The following is a 17069-nucleotide window of genomic DNA, read 5'->3' on the forward strand; positions in this document are numbered from 1 at the left end:
GAGACAAGTAACTCTTGACTGTTTTCAGTCTGGCACATATTGCTGAGTTTATGTTCTACTGCCTTTCCAGTGACCCTTGCGTTGTATGCATTTTGGCCAACACTAACTACTGGTTGGTCACCCTTCTAGACGCACGCTACAAGAACTTCCATCTCTAAGAGAGGTCTAATAAAATGTTGCAGTACCATAGTTGCAGAATTAATAAAAAAAATTCCAATCTGACAACTCTGGTGGCAGAGGTCACAGTTCCTTAGACAACCAAAGAGTAGCGATGAGGGAGACACACACCAGATTCTGTAGATGCAGGGGAACACTATCAAAGGTCTGAGACAGTTTTCTCAGACCCTCCCATTGTGCAGACCCTGATGCACGGGTTACTCTGACAAGGAAGGAAAAGTTTTGGAAGATGCTGAAGGTTTACCTTGATGATCGTACCAACATCTTCTGTGATTCCTCTGTGCCTTACAACTATTGGGTATCTAAACTAGACATGTGGCATGAACTATACCTGAAAATGCTGACAGGCTGACTCTTGTCAAAATGAACAAGGTCTGGATTGGTCAAGACTTTTCAACACCACCAGATGACAGCAGCGGAACATAAACTCAAATCCATTTTTTTTTTCTGGTCTATTACCATGCAACCCTTCTCACCCAAACATGGGCATGCGCTTCAGGATTTCATCATTTTGGTGTGTTCCTCCTACTCCTCCACCACCACCATATCAACAGAGTGATCATTCTTTCCTTGCTATACATTTTTTAAGGGTGCTTACGATGCCTATACTAAGTATTTTGAGAGGCGTACCTCTAACATTCTTTGATATATGTATACCTCCCAGGGGTAAATGTTTTTCAGCCCATGCGCTTAGTGCATGCACATTACCAATCTAGGATACCCACTTCTTAATAATATAAAAAAAGTTTTCTGAAGCCCTCCATTATGTCTCTTCAAAGGGGTATTGGAGTGCCTCCTTCTAATTCTTGGAATCCCTTGCACTTGGTGCATACGCTTTACCAGTCTAGGAGACCCACTCATTACTAATGGGAAAAATGCTTTTCTAAAGCTCCATCTTCTAGTTGAGGGAATATTTTTGGAAACCAAAAGAGCCAATGGGTTCTATTAGTATACAGTTAATTCAATAAGTCCAACCATATATCCTTAATGGTACTTCCTTAATACATACAAACAACCACAAGATGGCAGTATAATCACTGTCATCCCAAAGAAGCCAACCATTCATAAAAACTTGAATACATTTTATTAAAGAGACAATTGCAACAGTACATATACAAATTAAAAAGCTACCTCCATTTTACCGGGTAATACCCCATGGGAAAGCTTAGCGAGGCACACTATTCAATTAAATCTGGACTAAATAGAGTACATGTGACAAAAAACTGCCTGTGTCCATAGACCAACACATATATTATACATAAGGTGCTAACAGCATCCACTATGCAATATCGGTGTTTTTTGTTTTCAGACAGTTCCTATAGTACTAGCTATATCGTAGATAATATCATTTCCTTGAATAAGTACAAAAAGTCGTTACCTAGATAGAATATCAGATCGTGTGCCTCCACCACTGGCTTTTCCCAGCGCCCCGACGCGCGTTTCGCCCTTGCTTCTTCACACGCCCCCGGAAGAAGCAAGGGCGAAACGCGCGTCGGGGCGCTGGGAAAAGCCAGTGGTGGAGGCACACGATCTGATATTCTATCTAGGTAACGACTTTTTGTACTTATTCAAGGAAATGATATTAGTATCTATGATATAGCTAGTACTATAGGAACTGTCTGAAAACAAAAAAACACTGATATTGCAGAGTGGATGCTGTTAGCACCTTATGTATAATATGTGTTGGTCTATAGACACAGGCAGTTTTTTGTCACATGTACTCTATTTAGTCCAGATTTAATTGAATAGTGTGCCTCGCTAAGCTTTCCCATGGGGTATTACCCGGTAAAATGGAGGTAGCTTTTTAACTTGTATATGTACTGTTGCAATTGTCTCTTTAATAAAATGTATTCAAGTTTTTATGAATGGTTGGCTTCTTTGGGATGACAGTGATTATACTGCCATCTTGTGGTTGTTTCTATTAGTATACAGTATGATCCGGTGCCTTGTTGTTAGGTGGTCGTCATATAGGGTGTTCTCACACTGTATATAAAAATTCACAGCCGGAACATGAGACTTTGTACAGTAAGCACAGAAATCCTAGTCTCCAAAATCAGGTTGAGTAGATGCAAAACGCTCCACCATATTCCCCAGCAGGGTTGATGAAATAACAGTCCTTGATGCTGCTACATTAAACTAATAGATTTTTTCAACGCTGATTTAAATAGATTATATTCTATAATAATACCGGTCTTATCTGCAATTTGTGTAGGGTGAGCTGTTGCAGTAGGGATAGCGTATTACAGGCAATTAGTTGGGGGTTATTGTCTTATAAATTATAATCCTTGCTTATGCATATATCAAGGTAACATCTATGCTATTCCACATTAATCCAGCTGTTAGTTATGCTTAGTGTTGGAATAGGTGCTGGGTATCATTTTCTGGAAATGAGTGATCAAATACATCTCTTCTACAGTCCATAACTTGATTGCTTTTTTTTCCATACACTCATTAACAGATTTATGTTTTTACAGTGATCTGTACTCAGAAATTCATCAAAGAAGTCAGGGTTGCTTGCATTTCTCCACAATTTGTTGCTGCCATGTAAAAGAAAAGATCTTTTCATGGCCAATTCCCTTCTATATTCTGCAATAATACTGCTCTTATGTGCAATTCATCTAGGGTGAGCTGTCGTAGTAGGGATAGCATATGACAATCATATAGTCAGGGATTATTGCCTTATTATAATTTTAAATCCTTACTCATACTTTTTTTCATACACTCATTGGCAGATTTATGCTTTTTATGGTGATCTGTACTCAGAAATTCATCAAAGGTAGCAGTATTGCTTATGCTCCCCCAGAGTTTGTGGTTACCATATAGAAGAAAAAAATCTTTTAGGGTCTATTCAAATCCCTTCTATATTCTGCAATAATACTGCTCTTATTTGAAATTCATCTAGAGTGAGCTGTTGCAGAAGGGGTAGTGTATTACAGGCAACTAATCAGGGATTACTGATTTATAAATTATAATTCCTGCTGCTGCAACCTAAAAAAAATATCTAGGTAACATCTATTCTATTCCCTATTAATACTGCTGTTAACTGTGTTTAGTGTACGGATAAGTACTAGGTATCATCTGCTGAAAATGAGTGTTCATTTTGGTCCCATACATCTCTTTCGCAGTCCATAACTTGATTGCTTTGTTCCATAAACTCATTGACATTCATCAAAGCAAGCAAAATTAATTGATTTAATGTGTCCATTCGCTGTTTCACTGTACCATCCGTATGTAAGAGGTAGTGCTGGGAGACTTTAAGCTTCTCGAGCTAGAATTACCACTTCTGAATTCTCCAGTGCCTTGTTTCCTTCCATTTCTGGGTGCTTCTTGAAGTATTTTGGGGGTCCTGGTCCTGCTGGTAGACCATGACCTGGGATGCAAACCCAGCTTTCTGACACTGGACATTACAATCCTTTGGGAATCTTCATGTTTTATAATGCCTTGCGCAAAGTCAAGGCACCCAGTGCCAGAGGGAGCAAAGCAACCCCAAAACATCTTTGAACCTACACCATATTTGACTGTAACTACTGTTTTCTTTTATTTGCAAGCCACATTCCATTTACATTAAATGGTAGAATGACATGCTTTACCGAAAAGCTCTATCTTAGTCTCGTCTGTCCACAAGACACCTCCTGGCCCTTCTAAAAGTAGTGGGAGCAGTCTGCTGGCAGTCTATAAATTGTGAAGGGACCCTGCTAGCCGTCTACATTTAGAATGAGATCCATCTGATGGTCCTCTAACAATAGTGAGCATCAACTGCTTGCCCTCTGACAATAGTAAGGAATGATTGATGGCCCTCTGCAAATAGTAAGGGCCACCTGATGGCCCTGAAACATTTTTTTGTGACTTTCAGAGTCTCTCCTTCCTAAATTAAACAGGATGTGTTTTATTGAGTCTCACACACCACATGGCCAGATAAGGTAGTTAAATGTTAAAATTAGAGATAGACGGACCCGAACAGTAAAGTTCGGCGTCCGTACCGAACACCTACTGTTTGAGCACGGACACTGAACACGGACTTCACTAGGGAGTCCGTGGTACTGTCATGCTGCCACTTGCATGACAGTGTGGCAAACATCGCTTCTGATCAGCGGTTAAATCATTCCGATTAGAGAGCCGCGGTTCCGACATTGTCAAAAGTCAGTGTGATGTTTAGCTGTGATCGGAGGTATACATTTTACCTTAAGTTACTGGTGTCAGCTAATGGGACTATAGCTCCCATCATCTGAAACACCTGCTGCCACTAATAACAGTGAGAGCGGGAGTGGATAATGGGTGCATTCATTAGCTGGCTCCTTTGGTGTGAATAAATAATAAAAAAAAAAATTATGTGGGCTCCCCTGCATTTTTGATAACCAGCCAAGCAAAACTCACAGCTGGGGGCTGCAACCCTCAGCTGTCAGCTTCAACAAGGCTGGTTATCAAGAATAGAGGGGTCCCCATGCTGTTTTTTAATTATTTAAATAAATGATTAAAAAAGCAGCGTGGGGTCTCCCCATTTTTGACAACCAACCTTGCTAAAGCAGACAGCTGGAGGCTGGTTTTCTCAGGCTGGTAAGGGGCCATGGATATTGCCCTGCCCTGCCTAAAAATAGCAGCCCACAGCTGCCCAGAAAAGGCAAATCTATTAGATGCGCCAATTCTAGCACTTTGCCCTGCTCTTCCCACTTGCACATTTGTATTGTCAGATGACATCAAGTTAGTAATAGAGAGACTTCTATAAAGGACCTATCCATTATTAATCCTATAGTTGTATGGTAAATAAAGACAAAATAAATAAATAAAATAAAACTCACTTTTACTCTTTTATTTAAAAATAACAAACACAGCCATTTGTAAAATTCTGTGCGCACCTTGAAAAAGAGCAGCGAAACGCGCGTCGGTAGCGGCGACACACGGGTCCAGCACCACACTACCTTATGGATAAGCATTCCTGATAGGCACTGCTATATACTATAATGTCTCTACTAAGCAATGTATATGCATTTGGTTAATGTATCCTACAGTGGGGTATATTGTGGATGATTCCTATAGTAACTATGAGCACTAGGCACTTTATAACTTCATGACATTTTGCTGGTATACCCTTGGTTGATCTGATCCCTCCCCGTGTACATGTTTGTCTTGTTGTTTGACTAATTAATAAATTTATATACATTTTTATGATTTTTGGACAGAGTACTCCTTTTCTCTTTGGGTATTATTGCATTCAGGAGTGTCCTCTCGAAAGAGACTGCCTAAGATACAGAGTTACTGTGATGTATTTTTTGGGCATCCTAATATCAAAAGTGTTCTATTTGGTTTGGATTTATAATGACCCTAAGCACACAGCTAAAATAACAAAGGAGTGGCTTCAGAACAACTCTGTGACCATTCTTGACTGGCCCTGCTGGATCCCTGACCTAAACCCAATGAGAGCATCTCTGGAGAGACCTGAGCACCAACGTTCATCATCCAACCTGACAGAACTAGAGAGGATCTGCAAGGAAGAATGGCAGAGGATCACCAAATCCAGGTGTGAAAAACTTGTTGCATCATTCCCAAGAAGACTCATGGCTGTACTAGCTCAAAAGGGTGCTTCTACTCAATATCGAGCAAAGGGTCTGAATACTTATGGCCTTGTGATATTTCAGTTTTTCTTTTTTAATAATTTGCAAAAATTACTACATTTCTGTTTTTGTCAGTCAAGATGGGGTGCAGAGTGCATATTAATGAGAAAAAAATGAACTTTTTTGAATTTACCAAATGGCTGCAATGAAGCAAAGAGTGACAAATTTTAAAAGGACATGAATACTTTCCTTACCCACTGTATATATATATATATATAGTACAGACCAAAAGTTTGGACACACCTTCTCATTTAAAGATTTTTCTGTATTTTCATGACTATGAAAATTGTACATTCACACTGAAGGCATCAAAACTATGAATTAACACATGTGGAATTATATACTTAACAAAAAAGTGTGAAACAACTGAAATTATGTCTTATATTCTAGGTTCTTCAAAGTAGCCACCTTTTGCTTTGATGACTGCTTTGCACACTCTTGGCATTCTCTTGATGAGCTTCAAGAGGTAGTCACCGGGAATGGTTTTCACTTCACAGGTGTGCCCTGTCAAGTTTAATAAGTGGGATTTCTTGCCTTATAAGTGGTGTTGTAACCATCAGTTGTGTTGTGCAGAGGTCTGGTGGATACACAGCTGATAGTCCTACTGAATAGACAGCTAGAATTTGTATTATAGCAAGAAAAAAGCAGCTAAGTAAAGAAAAACAGGTGACCATCATTACTTTAAGAAATGAAGGTCAGTCAGTCTGAAAAATTGAGAAAACTTTGAAAGTGTATATACTGTATATATAATACTTTATTATTATTATTTATTATTATTTTGTGATTTTTTTTTAGATAGTTGCTATTTTTTTTACTTTGTTTTTCACTCTTTTAGTTTGTCCCAATATGGGACTTTTTTCACTTTTTGCAGTCTGATTGCTTATAAAGCATAGCAAAGCACTGATGGCCAAACTTGCTTCACTATGCTCTGAGCATGATGTAACAAGTTTGCTAGTTCTGGTGACCTGGATTTCGTTATGTCAACGATCTGCCTCTATCTGCTCCTCTCCCTCCCGCTGCTTGCCTGGTAAATTCTATGATCAATATCAATTGCAGTCTTTTGGGGTTAATGTGCTGGAAGTGGTAAAGGCACAGCTCTTACACTGAGTACCAAGTTTCATCTGTCAGAATCAGCACCCGGCGGTGATACCTCACAGGTTGGTAAGTACCAACCAACCATCATGTATGGATACGTCCAATGTCGGGAAGGTGTTAAGTATCACGTATCTCATCAAAGATGAACATGATGTGATAATTGACATCAGATTCCTCATTCCTATGAATTTTTTTAGCTCGTGAAGAGTTTTCGAATATGATTACAGGTTCAGTATTTCAAGGGGCTCGGTTTTGCTTATTGTTTATCAGCTATCCTTCCTGACTCCTCCATCCACATGAGTGCTCACTCTACAGAGCTTGCCTGTGTTCTCTATGGGGAACTTTTATCAATGTAGTGCCATAGTCCCTTTAATTGTGAAGTTTTGAATGATTCAATTAATTGACTAGACAGTGGTTGCCATTTTGCCTAAAGGGAAACTGCCACCAGCAAAAATGCTATTAACCTGCAGATATCGGCTTAAGCTGCAGATTAATAGTGTTACTTACCTGCCCGGTGCCTGTACGTAGCCGAAAGTTGCAGGGAGGAAATTAACTTTATTCCCCCAGCAGCATTCAGTTTCAGTCATGGGAGCAGCGCCAACATGGATTTAGTCACCGCTCTGTAAGTACACCTCCGGCCCTGACTGATACTTGCTCTGCATTAGTGCCAGCACCCAGTAACAGAGGCATCAATACAACCTCAAAACATCTTTGAACTTCCACCATATTTGACTGTAGGTGCAATGTTCTTTTCTTTGCAGGCCTCATTCCTTTTTCAGTAAATAGCAGACTGATGTGCATCACCGACCTTGATCTCATCTGTCCACAAGACGCTTTCCCAAAAGGATTTTGGCTTATTCACATACATTTAGGCAAACTGCAGTCTAGCTTTTTTATGTTTCTTTGCCAGCAGTGGGTTCTCCTGGGTGTTCTTCCATAGCATTTAACTTCTTTCAAATGTCAATGGATAGTTTGTGCTGACATTGATGCACCCTGAGCCTGCAGGATGGCTTGAATTTCTTTTCAACTTGATTGGAGCTGCTTATCTACCAAACTGTGTTTCCGGTGTTGCAACCTTTCATCACTTTCTCTCTGTTGTCCAGGTTCAGGAAGATTATCTACAGTGCCATAGGTTGTAAATTTGATTATGTTGCGCCCTGTGGACAAAGGAACATCAAGATCTCTGGAGATTGTTGACATTTTTCAACAATTTTGGTTCTCATAGAGTTCTCTTCTCTTTCTATTCTCCATGCTTAGTGTTGCACACACAGACACATGATGCAAAGATTGAGTCAACTTCTCCCATTTTTATCTGGATTCAGCTGTGATTTTCATACTGCTCACATCTGTTACATTGTTACAGGTGAGTTTGAATGAGCATTACATTGCAAAGTTGTTTACCCACAATTTTTGAAAGGTGCCAATAATTTTGTCTGGCCCATTTTGGGGGTTTGTGTCAAGTTATGTCCAATTTGCCTTTTTTTTCTTCTATTTTTTTGTGTTGTTCCAATACACACAAAGAAAATTAACATGTGTATAACAAAACATACATAATTGCAAAAAAATACTTCATTTCTGGAATAATTTCAAGGGTGCCAACACTTACAGACATGACTGTGTTTACTCATCTGTAATGTAGATAACTTTGACACAAATAAGGACAAGAAAAAGTGACTTCAAATATTTCACTCATGACAAAGTATCCCATAATGCATATTATTATTTCTTTTAAAACAAAGTTTTACAGACCCATTTAATAGTATTTTTGAGAATAAATCAAATTAAGATTCTCAGTCAGGAACAGTTTCACTACTATTTTAGAATATATACAATTATATCTATATGTATAAATAGACAGTATATGCAATTGTGTGAAAAAGTCTGTGCCCCCTTCCTGATTTTCTATTCTTTTGCATGTTTGTCACACTTAATTGTTTAAGATTAACAAAAAAGATATATATCTTTGTACGGTGTTAGCCAGTAGATAGAAAAAATATTTAGACGTGAGAGTCCTCATTGGTTGATACCTTTTAATAGCTAACTGAAAAGATGGTAACAAATTGCAAGCTTTCGAGACTACGCAGGTCCCTTCAGGTCTTTGTCCATGCTGTTTTATACAGTATATACACTACTCAAAAAAAATGAAGGGAACACTTAAACAACAGAATATAACTCAAAGTAAATCAAGCTCCTGTGAAATCAAACTGTCCACTTAGGAAGCAACACTGATTGACAATCAATTTCACATGCTGTTGTGCAGATGGAATAAACAACAGATGGAAATTATTGGCAATTATCAAGACACACTCAATAAAGGAGTGGTTCTGCAGGTGGGGAGCACAGACCACATCTCAGTACCAATGCTTTCTGGCTGATGTTTTGGTCACTTTTGAATGTTGGTTGCGCTTTCACACTTGTGGTAGCATGAGACGGACTCTATAACCCACACAAGTGGCTCATGTAGTGCAGCTCATCCAGGATGGCACATCAATGTGAGCTGGGGCAAGAAGGTTTGCTGTGTTTGTAAGCGTAGTGTCCAGAGGCTGGTGGCACTACCAGGAGACATGCCAGTAAACCAGGACATGTGGAGGGGGCAGTAGGAGGGCAAAAACCCAGCAGCAGGACGGCTACCTTAGCCTTTGTGCAAGGAGGAACAGGAGGAGCACTGTCAGAGCCCTGCAAAATGACCTCCAGCAGGCCACAAATGTGCATGAGTCTGCACAAACAGTTAAAAACCGACTCCATGAGGATGGTCTGAGTGCCCGACGTCCACAGATGGGGTTGTGCTCACAGCCCAACACCTTGCAGTATGCTTGGCATTTGTCACAGAACACCAGGATTGGCAAATTTGTCACTGGCGCCCTCTGCTCTTCACAGATGAAAGCAGGTTCACACTGAGCAGATGTGACAGAGTCTGGAGACGCCGTGAAGAGCAATCTGCTGCCTGCAACATCCTTCAGCATGACCGGTTTGGCAGTGGGTCAGTAATGGTGTGGGGTGGCATTTCTTTGGAGTGCTGCACAGCCCTCCATGTGCTCACCGGAGGTAGCCTGACTGCCATTAGGTACCGAGATGAGATCCTCCGACCCCTTGTGAGACCATATGCTGGTGCGGTTTGCCCTAGGTTCCTTCTAATGCAGGACAATTCCAGACTTCATGTGGCTGGAGTGTGTCAGCAGTTCCAGCAAAATGAAGGCATTGAAGCTATGGACTTATCTGCCCGTTCTCCAGACCTGAATCCGATTGAACACATCTGGGACATCATTTCACACATCCACCAACATTATGCTGCACCACAGACTGTCCAGGAGCTGGTGGATGCTTTTGTCCTGGTCTGCGAGGAGACCCTCAGGAGACTATCCGTCTCCTCATCAGGAGCATGCCCAGGCATTGTAGGGGAGTTCATACAGGCACATGGATGCCACACACATTACTGAGCATCATTTCCTTGTCTTGAGACATTTCCACTTAAGTTGGATCAGCCTGTAACTTCATTTTCCACTTTGATTTTGAGCATCATTCCAACTCCAGACCTCCGTGGGATATTAGTTGTGAATTATGTTGATCATTTTTAGGTTTTATTGTTCTCAACACATTCCACTATGTAATGAATAAAGATTTACAATTGGAATAGTTCATTCAGTGATATCTAGGATGTGAGATTTCAGTGTTCCCTTTATTTTTTTGAGCAGCGTATACATACATACAAGACTTACTGTATGTCCCAACTAAGCCATCTTTTTAAAAGGAATGTAACCTACTGACCTACTGGGTATTCCACCTATACAATTTCTTACCTTGTTTGCTGCTTTTGAACATGTTACAGCTCTGATATAACTCTCCACTTCACTTATTTCCAAAATATCATGCTACCTGGCATTAGCTGCTAGAGCTCAGTTTTCAGCCCACCCATAAAATTCTTCTCTATGTCAATTATAGCAGTGTTTTTCTCACTTAGCATGCAATGATGACAAGTGATTTCCTTTCCCAAGTGCTCAACACACATAGAATGGAGATAGAGTTGGAAGGATGGTATGGAATGGGAGATATTACCAAGTATACTTTTATAATACCATTATAATGTTCAAGTTGAAAGTGTTTTGATTGACTATAACTGGCAAAATGCAGTTTTCATTTTCACCATTTTATTACTAGAAACGCTATAACAATCATCAGTCATTGACGTGATAACAGATTGATAACAAAACAGGTGAAATAAATTAAATAAGTCCTAGCAAAGCCATTTCAAATAAGACATACAATTTATTAGATAATCAAAGATTATACAATTTCTCTATTTGCATTTTTGTTGCTCTAACTATATAAGGAAATATATATATATACTAGCTGTACTACCCGGCTTCGCCCGGGTTAATGACTGCTGTTAGCAAAATAGAATGTGTTAACAAAAATTTATTCTGCACACAAAAACCACAAAACAAATAGATAGAAATGTAATTATTAAAAGGCAAAAACTAAGCAAATAGAAGCATTTCACAACATATATTAGCTTTGTTATACTGAGAATGTCTTTGTTGCCTATATTAACCAATCAGAGCTCAGGTTAATTAACTGTAGCAAAATAGAAGCTGAGCTGTGATTGGTTGCTATTGGCAGCCTGATAAATCCCCAGCCAACAGGAAGCCCTCCCCCCTGGCAGTATATATTAGCTCACACATACACATAATAGACAGGTCATGTGACTGACAGCTGCCGTATTTCCTATATGGTACATTTGTTGCTCTTGTAGTTTGCTTATTAATCAGATTTTTATTTTTGAAGGACAATACCAGACTTGTGTGTGTTTTAGGGCGAGTTTTATGTGTCAAGTTGTGTGTGTTGAGTTGCGTGTGGCGACATGCATGTAGCGACTTTTGTGAGATGAGTTTTGTGTGGCGACATGCGTGTAGCAACATTTTGTGTGTTGAGTTGCATGTGACAGGTTAGTGTAGCAAGTTGTGTGCAGCAAGATTTGTGCATGGCGAGTTTTGCGCGTGGCGAGTTTTATGTGTGGTGCATTTTGAGTATGTGCAAGTTTTGTGTGAGGCAACTTTTGCATGTGGTGCAACTTTTGTACATGTGGCAATTTTTCTGTGTGTGCAAGTTTTGCATGAGGTGAGTTTTCCATGAGGTGAGTTTTGCACGTGTGGCGAGTTTTGCGTGAGCCTAGTTTTGCATATGGCGAGTTTTGCATGTAGCGAGTTTTGAGTGGTGACTTTTGTGTTTCGACTTTTATGTGGCGAGGTTGGTGTGTGTGTGTGGTGAAATGTGTGCTGAGGGTGGTATATGTGTTCAAGCACGTGGTAGTGTGTGGCGCATTTTGTGTTTGTGTTCATATCCCCGTGTGTGGTGAGTATCCCATGTCGGGGCCCCACCTTAGCAACTGTACGGTATATACTCTTTGTCGCCATCGCTCTCATTCTTTAAGTCCTCATTGTTCACATCTGGCAGCTGTCAATTTTCCTCCAACACTTTTCCCTTCACTTTTTCCCCATTATGTAGATAGGAGCAAAATTGTTTGGTGAATTGGAACGCGCGGGGTTAAAATTTCACCTCACAACATAGCCTATGACGCTCTCGGGGTCCAGACGTGTGACTGTGCAAAATTTTGTGGCTGTAGCTGCGACGGTACAGATGCCAATCCCGGACATACACACATACATACATACACACATTCAGCTTTATATATTAGATATACCTGTATGTAATCTCCTGTATATAGTATATACCTGTGTGTCATCTCACCTATATATAGTATATATCTGTGTGTCATCTCCTGTATATAGTATATACCTGTATGTCATCTCCTCCTATACATAGCATATACCTGTGTCATCTCCTCCTGTATATACTATATACCTGTAGGTAATCTGCTCCTGTATATAGTATATACCTGTGTGTCATCTCCTCCTGTATATAGTATATACCTGTATGTCATCTCCTCCTGTATGTAGTATGTACCTGTATGTCATCTCCTCCTCTATATAGTATATACCTGTGTGTCATCTCTCCTGTATATAGTATATATCTGTGTGTCATCTCCTCCTGTATATAGTATATACCTGTGTGTCATCTCCCCTGTAAATAGTATATACCTGTGTGTCATCTCCTGTATATAGTATATAGCTGTATGCCATCTCCTCCTGTATTAGCCCTCGTTCACACGTTATTTGGTCAGTATTTTTACCTCAGTATTTGTAAGCTAAAATGGCAGCCTGATAAATCCCCAGCCAACAGTAAGCCCACCCCCTGGCAGTATATATTAGCTCACACATACACATAATAGACTGGTCATGTGACTGACAGCTGCCGGATTCCTATATGGTACATTTGTTGCTCTTGTAGTTTGTCTGCTTATTAATCAGATTTTTATTTTTGAAGGATACCAGACTTGTGTGTGTTTTAGGGCGAGTTTCGTGTGTCAAGTTGTGTGTGTTGAGTTGCGTGTGGCGACATGCATGTAGGGACTTTTGTGAGATGAGTTTTGTGTGGCGACATGCGTGTAGCAACTTTTTGTGTGTCGAGTTGCATGTGACAGGTTAGTGTAGCAAGTTGTGTGCAGCAAGTTTTGCGCATGGCGAGTTTTGCGCGTGGCGAGTTTTATGTGTGGTGCCTTTTGAGTATGTGCAAGTTTTGTGTGAGGCAACTTTTGCATGTGTTGCAACTTTTGTGCATGTGGCAATTTTTCTGCGTGTGGCAATTTTTCTGCGTGTGCAAGTTTTGCGTGTGGCGAGTTTTGCACGTGTGGCGAGTTTTGCATGTGGAGAGTTTTGCGCGTGGCGAGTTTTGAGCGGCGACTTTTGTGTTTCTACTTTTATGTGGCGAGGTTGGTGTATGTGTGGTGAAATGTGCACTGAGGGTGGTATATGTGTTCGAGCACGTGGTAGTGTGTGGCGCATTTTGTGTGTGTGTTCATATCCCCGTGGTGGTGTGATTATCCCATGTTGGGGCCCCACCTTAGCAACTGTACAGTATATACTCTTTGGTGCCATCGCTGTCATTCTTTAAGTCCCCCTTGTTCACATCTGGCAGCTGTTAATTTGCCTCCAACACTTTTCCTTTCATTTTTTCCCCATTATGTAGATAGGGGCAAAATTGTTTGGTGACTTGGAAAGCGCGGGGTTAAAATTTCACCTCACAATATAGCTTTGACGCTCTCAGGGTCCAGACGTGTGACTGTGCAAAATTTTGTGCCTGTAGCTGCGACGCCTCCAACACTTTTCCTTTCACTTTTTCCCCATTATGTAGATAGGGGCAAAATTGTTTGGTGAATTGGAAAGCGCGGGGTTAAAATTTCACCTCACAACATAGCCTATGACGCTCTCGGGGTCCAGACGTGTGACTGTGCAAAATTTTGTGGCTGTAGCTGCTACGGTTTGTGGCTGTAGCTGCTACGGTTCAGATGCCAATCCCGGACATACATACATACATACATACATACACACACACACACATTCAGCTTTATATATTAGATATATATATATATATATATATATATATATATATATATATATATATATATATATATATATTTATAAAAAAAAATAGAAATTCCCATGTTTGAAATCAAATTTTAAAGTAATAAATTGTAGCAAGAGAAAATCACATAGAGTTGAACAAGCCTGAAATACCAATATGAAAAAAAACCTTTGATTTCAAAATCCCATTACTGACAGGCACAGTTCAGACCAGAGACGTTACGCATCATCTCAGATGACATTACAGCTTCAAACTCGCAAGTCAATTTCAAGTTAATTTACTTTACTCTTCTCACTTTTGTGTGCGTGTGTTTTTTAAAAAAAGATTCCTCGAGGTAAAAGTTCATTCCTATTTTAATCTTGAACTGGAAATAAATGATTTTACAGTACACATTATATGGAAGAAAATGTAAAATCTATAAATAAATAACTAAACTAATAATTTTGTACATTCACTATTGCAGGTTTATATTTAAAAGTAAAGCAAAGAAATTTATGTTTTAGTTTAATAAAATATATTGGCCTAATTATATTTTTAATATATACATTTTACTAATCTTTGGTTGCTGTAGTGGAATTCAACCTGACTTGCATTGACTCTTTCTTGAGTTGGTAGTGGTTAATTTCTGCGCACTAAAACCAATCTGCGCAAGCATAACTGCAGTGTAAAGTATTGGGAATTTAGTGAGCAGAAACCACAACCTTTGAATTTCAGACTACCTTAAATGGATTGTCCCACAAACAAAGTACATTCTACTAAATAGATCTTGGTATTAGTTATGGTTCATTCGAGACTAGTGGTGGGCGAACCCGTGGATGTGGGTTCAGCCAAACATGTAAAAAAAAGTTTGTTTCGGGTGCAAGAATGGTATTCGAATCCGGACCCTATTCACATGAATTGGGGGCCTGAAAATCTGTTCTTTTGCCACGCTGTCATCTAAGTGACAGCACGGCAAACAAGGGCTCTGATCAGGGGTAAAATCATTACTGCCGGCCAGAGAGCTGCAGTTCCCACGCTGTCAGATGACAGCATAAGTCAGCAGCCGTGACTTGCAATAAGGTCACAGGTATAAGATGATAGCAGCAAGATACAGACGTCGCCGATGGGAGTATTATAAGAGTACAGCCAGTGCCTGTGCTATAAATAAATAAATAACATGGTGTCTCTTCTATTTCCTCAGCTGTCAGCTTTATAATGGCTGGTTATCAAGAATAAAGGAATCATACACAATTTTTTTTAAAAAAATTTAAATAAATAATTTAAAAAAAATGGCATGTGGTCCTCCCCATTTGTGACAATCTGCCAAGCTAAAGCAAAGAGATGGGTGCTGGTCTTTTCAGACTGGTAAGGGGCCATGGATATTGGCCCCCAGCCTAAGAATAGCAGTCCACAGCCACCCCAGAAAAGGTGCATCTATTAGATGCTCCAATTCTGGAGCTTTAGCTTATTCTTCAAACTTGCCCTGGTGCCGTGGCAAGTGGAGTAATGGTTGTGGTGTTGATGTCAGCTGTTTTATGGCTGCTGACATCAAGCCAACAGGTTAGTAATGGATAATCATTCATAAAAAGCCCCCATTACTAACCCCATAGTTAAACTGTAAAAAGAAGACACAGCCATAATAAAATTCTTTAGTTGAAAGAAAGACACAGACTCCTTTATTTGAAATAAAATAAAAATAAAAAGCACAGTTAAACTCACTTTACGCTTAATCGATTGATGGCAAAATCACCTGTAAAAAACAGCAAAAATACACAACCATATTACCCTCTCACAGTGATCAAATTTAAAAAAAATAGTAAATCAAATTCCTCTGTGTCACCCTCTTAGTTAGATAAAAATTCTAAACATTTTTTTTATTATTTTTCTTCCATTCTTGGCAGTTAGTGTTGAGGTTGGGGTTAGGGTTAGGGTTGTGATAGGGTTGGAGTTAGAATTGTTTTTTTTTTTAAGTAAAAAGAAAAAATGATAATAATAGCATGGCTAGTGTTGAGCGCAAATGCTCGCTACTTGAGTTTGCATCGGATGCTCGGGTATGCATGGAGTATCGTGGATCCCCTCATGGTTTTTTTGGGTGTCTAACAGCCACAAAACACTGTGGGCAGGGACTGGAGCATGTTGTGTGAGCACCCACAAGATTCAGTGCATACCTGAGCACCCGATGCAAAGTCAAAGTGTGCTCCTTTCGAGTCATGCCATTAGCCCAAACAGTGGACTTTCCCCATATATGGGGAACAGAATACTTAGGAGAAATTTATTAACAAATGTTTGGGTCTATATTCTCTTGTTACTTTTGTGAAAATAAAAAAGTTTGGGTCTAAAGTAAATTTTTTGTTAAAAAAGTTAAATGTTAATTTTTTTCCTTCCACATTGCTTCAGTTCTCATGAAGAACGTAAAGATATAATAAACTTCTTGAATGTGGTTTTGAATACCTTGTGGGGTGCAGTTTTTAGAATGGTGTTACTTTTTGCCTTTTACCTGCTTTTATGATTCTCCAGGTCATTCCGAGTTCATAGACCATTTTGGTGCAGATTCAATCTTTTGATTGCCCGACACGGTGACCAAAAAAAGTAATTCTGAAGTTTTTACTTTTTTTTATCGCTACACTGTTTAGCAATCAGGTTAATCCTTATTTTTTTGATAGATTGGGTGATTCTGAACGTGGCGATACCAAATATGTGTATTTTTTATTTTTTTTTAATTGTTTTATT

The sequence above is a fragment of the Ranitomeya variabilis genome, chromosome 3, assembly GCF_051348905.1.
Source record: "Ranitomeya variabilis isolate aRanVar5 chromosome 3, aRanVar5.hap1, whole genome shotgun sequence".
NCBI lineage: Eukaryota > Metazoa > Chordata > Amphibia > Anura > Dendrobatidae > Ranitomeya > Ranitomeya variabilis.